Source organism: Myotis davidii, unplaced genomic scaffold (genome assembly GCF_000327345.1).
Source record: "Myotis davidii unplaced genomic scaffold, ASM32734v1 scaffold486, whole genome shotgun sequence".
In the NCBI taxonomy this organism is placed as follows: Eukaryota; Metazoa; Chordata; class Mammalia; order Chiroptera; family Vespertilionidae; genus Myotis; species Myotis davidii.
In genome coordinates, this window is record NW_006298678.1 from 236,074 (window position 1) to 242,123 (window position 6,050).

Below are 6,050 nucleotides of genomic sequence, written 5' to 3' on the forward strand. Positions count from 1 at the left end.
GGGAAAAGAAGAGAATTTCCTGCAACTACAGGGACAACCAACCAAATCAAAACGTGAACATTAGCTTTGGGGTGGCACCACAGGAGACAGAGAGACCTGGACCGCCTGTACTCTGGGCAACGTGCTGCATTGGCCGTGCTCTGTGCCAGGACTGGCTCTGAAGAGCATCTTGGCTCTGAACTCAGCTTCGGTGCCCAGCAACAGGACATCCCAGTGCTGTTGACAACCCTTGCGCTGGCCACCACTCTAGTACCAGAAACCTGTGAAAGACACAAGAGCTGTGTTTGCAGTGTTAATGCTAGTGCTGTTGCTAATACGACCTGCGTCTGAACAGAATGTAAAGTGAGTGACTGCCCGGTGAACAGAACAGAGTTTTGTTCTGAGCCCACTGCCGCTCTATTGCCAACAAATTCTACAGCTAAAACTACAACTATGCTTTCTTCTATAGTGACTATGCCAGATACAATTAATACCACTTGAACTCCAACTTTACAACCTGTGAGGAAGTCTGCCTTTGAGGCTGCCAGTTTCATTGGAGAAATTGTTCTTGCCTTGGTTGTCCAGGCTGTAATTTTCTTTCTTTATAAATTCTGCAAATTGAAAGAACAAAACTACCACACTTCGTAAACAGAATTGTTAGATTAAGGACTGCCAGGTAAGTCACTAAAGCCAAAATAGTATCTTTCAAGATGTCCCACATGGAATATACTATTCTGGATCTTTCAAATTTCAAAGGACATGTATAGGATATTTTGGAGCATCGTGCTTGAAGAAAAATCAGTTTAATCATTTTGCTCAACAGGAATATTTATAAGGTTCTGCATGAGCCTTGTGGCTGTCTTCTTTTATTTTAAAGGGCTGCTGCTGTGGAATTATATTCTCTTCTCTTGATATGCCAAATGTAACTCTGTAGGTGCCCAACAACCTCATGACTCACTTGGCAGTTAAATTGAGTCATTTTGAAGCCTAAAATATGCATTAATTCCATCCTAACTCAGGATGCAGCTAGTGACCAGAATTGAGAAGAGTGTGATGAATGAGCATCAGTCAAGTTGGTTTTTGGCTATCATTTCAAAAACTGAACAAATTTATAAAGTTAATATTCATTTAGCAACTGCAGACACTGCTGTATTTAGAAATTTCAATTTTAGTTCATTAGAAGCTGCTAAACTGACCTGTATCATGTACTAAACTGATTTAAAATAAATCTATATGTTGTGCCAGCTGGGTGGTTAAGTTGGTTGGAGCGTCATCCCATACACCAAAAGGGGTGCAGGTTTGATTCCAGGTCAGAGGCAACCAATTGATGTTTCTCTCTTCCCCTCTCTCTCTTGTAATCAATAAAACATTACCTCAGGCGAGGACAAATAAATAAATATACATGTTTATTGAAAAAAGTTAACATTAACAACAATGTGAGTATACTTAACACTACTGAACTGAACACTTTGAAGTCCTTAAAATAGCAAATTTTATGTTATGCACTTTACCACAATAAAAAGTAAAAACAGAAAAATAAATTAATATTAATATATTACTATCCTCTAATCCACTGACTTCAGTCAAATTTCACTGTTTGTCCCAATAATGTTCTTTATAGCAAGGAAGAGAGAGGGTGCAGGGGTTGGGGGGAGAAAGGAAGGAAAAGGCACAGTGGTCCAAGATCTAACAGAAGGCCACACATTGCACTTAGCAACATGTCCCTACTTCCCTTTCCTGGGGAATAACTGCTCAGTTTTTCTTTATCTTACAAGACTCATCAGTTTTTAGAGAGCAGCCAGTAAAATGTCCCACTATCTAGCACTTTACCATAAATGAGTTGAAGTTATACATTTTGGTCAGGAATCCCATAGAAGTGATCTGGTATTCTTCTCAATGACTCATCTTAGAAGACACAGGACCTTGCTCAGTTTAATCACCAAAGGTGTTAAGTATGGTCACTTGTTTGGGGGTCTTCCAGGTTTCTCCACTATAAAAGTTTCTATTTTCCCTTATAACAAAGTAGCATTTTGTGGTGAAATACTTTGAGAATAAGACAATATCTTGCTCTTTATAAAATTTCTACCCACTAGTTTTAGCATCCATTAATGACTCTTTCTTGAATCAATTATCACTAGTACTTTGGTTACTCAGAGGGAAGTTTTACATTTCATAGTTCTTTCCAAAATTCATAGTTGCATTCTATTTGGAAGAACTTTATTGATTTCATTTATTTACATCAGAATAAACTCATGGATTGTGATTTTATTCAGTTAGTTATAATCTATTACTATCATTATTTATTTTCACGCTTAATTTATCTAAAATTTGACCAGTGGGAGCCTTGGGCTTGGCTTCTGTGATGGAGATTTCCACAAATCTCCATCATTTCTGAGTATGTTGTTACTTTCCAGTAGAAGAAGATATTCATTTCAGGCCCATCTAGACCTTCCCTGCCCAAACCTGAAATCAGCCATTTTTTCCAAGAAGTCCTGGATCCTTTTAGTGGAGAATCTTGTTTAGCAATTAAGAGCTGGGTGCAAGATACACTCATAGCTACTGGGTATGATTGCTTCTAGGTCCTCTCAGAGAGAGGGGGGGAGCTAATAAATATAAGTGTGTATGCATATCCCCCATATAAATGTACACCACTTTTGTCTCCAATTATATATATTAGAAACCATGATTTCATACAGATGCATACACTTTCAATCAAAAAGCCCAGAGCTTATTCTGGCCTTGCCACTTTAGTATTTATACTAGAATTTATCTTCTTCAGTGGTAGGAGAATTGACTTCCATTATCCTCAGTATATTCACTTGTTTTATTCAATCCCTTGCATATCTCTACATTGGTCACCTCTTCAACCCTCCCCATGCTGGCCTGGTACCCTCCTTGTCATCTCTTTATCCTTGACCTGCCAGGACTTCTCTTCACTCCCTCCATGGCCCTGACCTCATCCCATTGCCTTCTTGGCCTCCCCTTCCAATATATATACTAGTATATAAAAATATTTTTTACATAAAATAAAAAATTGAAAGCAACTATTACTATGCTTAACAAAAATTTCCCCCTCTAATTTGTGGTTCTCAAAAGTATGTAGAAAAACATAAAAGGTTATATCAGAATCTGGAGGGTAAGAAGAATAAGGATTAAGGTGGCATGGGAATTTGAAAGTATTCTACAGGGAATTTCTTATAAACCACACCCTCCTTCAATTGACAACAACTTCTCTAAAGGTAGCGACTGCTTTAGAAAGTTTTCCCATCTACCAATAGAACCAAAATAAATAGAATTTGTATTTGTGGGTTCTATGACAATTATTGTAAAAGTTGTTATAGATTTAATATTAACTTTCTCAGTGGAAAAAATTCCCTTTACCTTAAATGTTTGTATTAGACAGAGTAGACTAGGCTATGCTACAGTAACAAATAAAGCCCACAGACCTTACTTACCATAATATTGTTGTTGTTTTTTTGTTTTGTTTTGTTTTTGTTTTCTCATCACAGTTGAGTGCAGGTTGGGCAGCTTGCTCTTAGAACTATGCTGTCTGGGTCACATGGCCTCCAAGGTCAGAGAGAGAGAAAACTGAAGGAGGCACAAAAACTTTTATTTGCTCAACCTGAAAGTGTCACATAAGGTTCTTTCCCCCATTTCATGAGCCCAGAAAAAATTGGGGAATATACAGAACTTCACAGGTATCTAGTGAGTACAAACTATCTCTCCAGAGTATATTATTTCCTCATTTCAAATGTGTTAAATGAGTATGCTAAATATGGCTTGGAATTAAAGAAACTTGTTATTATAAAAACCCTTTAACTCAACCATATTCAACCTTTTTCATCTCATAGCACACATAAACTACTAAAATTCTGTGGCACACCAAAAATATGTTATAATTTTTGCTGATCTGACAAAAAATAATTTTGATGCATTCACACCAGGCTGCTGCTGTTTGTTGTCATTTTTCTAAATTTGACAATCTAAGGTAAAAGAGGTCAGTACCCTTGATTAAATAGTCAGGTATTGCATGTTTTAAAAATTCTTGTAGTACACCAGTTGAAAATCTCTGCTTTAACTCAGAGAAAAGTTATGAACATTAACTTCAGTTAGAAATTAAGCAAAATTCTGTTGTATATCTAAAATTAGAAACTTAATAAATTGTGGATACATTATTTTAGTTTTTTCAACCAGCATATAACTCATAAGCTGATGAACTCCTGCTCAGCATGATTATAAAGCATGTGTGTTTGTGGTAAAATACCTGCCTTCTTAAGAGCAAAATTCTTTTCCTTGCAGACATACAGAGCCATGCAAGAACTATTCCATTTTGTCAAGACTACTATCATAATGAACTCCCTTTCAAAGAGCTTGCCTTGTAAAGTGGACATAGAATGACCTAATTGTAATGGAATTTAGTTGGTTTAGGAAGCAAATGTAGACATTTAGCTAGATATTGTTATGAAGTGACTCTCACAGAAATGAATGTGGTTATCAATGAGAAGCTTTTGGAGTCACCATAGCTCCCCTCATGGGTGACCTCTCTGTGCACTGCCCTTGAAGGCCTGAGTCACCACCTGGACAACTCTCAGGGAACTCCATGAAGATACTGAGAATAGATAACACACTTTATAAGCCAGTCAGTCAATGTTGGTAGTAGCTTAGGGCATGTCAGGGCTATAGAAACAGTGCACAATTATTCAGGGTGTGAACCAAGCAGAGAACAATAGAAAGAGAGGCCATGTGTTTTTATATTGGTGATTAATAAGAAAAATGCATGCTTTATTTATCCTGGGGTCATGCCAGCTCGTGGGCAGTATGTGGGTGTGTGAGGCCCTTTGTAATAAAAACCTACATGGAGGGTAAGCACATAGGACTCACCCTGCTTCCTTTGACCAAGTAAGGTGGCCTACCCGTAAGAAAATCAGTCCAACATGCTTCTCTGCTTTACCTGCCCTTTTAAGGGAGGTCACAAACATGAAAAAAGTGGCTTGCCTAGATTAATAGTGTCATAGCCTCTAAGATCCATGGGCAAATATTCCCACCCTCAGAGAGTTAAAGGCAGAGGGAACATCTGGTACAAACTCTGGTGTAGGTAGCACCAAGGACCCTGGAGAAGCTGCATGAGATAAACAAGGGAGTGGTTACCAGAGCCAATGTCTGCTTTGTCTTTTGAGAAGTACTTTCATGCCACTGTTTCCTGAATTCCTCTCAATAGCCCTATAAAGAAAAGATAAGACAAAAATAAAAAATTCAAGGACCACCCATGATGAGACAGCTGGTGGAAGTGGAACTTGTAGTCAAGTCCTCACATTCCAAAGCCATCATACCACACTGGGTCTCTATGCTCAGATATTCTTATTCCTTTGCAAAATTGAATGCCTCCAGGATCCACGTAGAAAGGGAAGATGAGGGAGGGCAGCCAGAAGCTAGTTAGGATTTCCTATGGGGGATTGGGAGGAAGGAGAGTGGGGAGAGCCTATACCAGCTCCAGATGCCCACATTCAATCACCTTCTTTGGATTCTCACCTTGTGCAATACAGTGTTGCCTGATCCTCTGGCTTTTAGGAGAGCCTTGAAAGTTTTCTAATTTTTAGTGTGATGGCACCCAATTTGACTTGTTTCTTAAATCACATACCTGTAGCCCTGGCCAGTGTGCTCAGGAAATAGAGCATTCACCATGCATCGAAGGGTCATGGGTTCGATTCCCAGACAAAGGCACTACTTGGATTGCAGGTTCAATTTTGGCCCCTAATCAGTAAGCAAGCAATCAATGTGTCTATCTCATATCAATGTCTGTCTCTCTCTCTTCCCCCTCCCCTCCATCATTCTCTCCTTTCTTCCTTCTCATCCACTCTCTCTAAAAATTAATGGGAAAGATATCCTTGGGTGAGGATAACAAAAAATAAATAAAAAATAAATCACACATCTGTGAACTGAATTTAGCTCACAGGTTCTGACCCCTGCCTTGGAGTATCTCTGGGAAGACAGTGACACAGAGGATGGGTGGAAGGCAAACCAGGGGACAAGAAACGCCAAAGGAAATGGCACAGCATGGGCATCTCTTTGAA

The 6,050-nt window shown here is 38.8% G+C and overlaps 1 pseudogene; it reads left to right on the forward strand.

The window, feature by feature from the left end:
• LOC102774817 overlaps positions 1–627 on the forward strand; it is an 11,283-nt pseudogene extending 10,656 nt beyond the window's left edge.
• Positions 628–6,050: the final 5,423 nt, after the last annotated feature.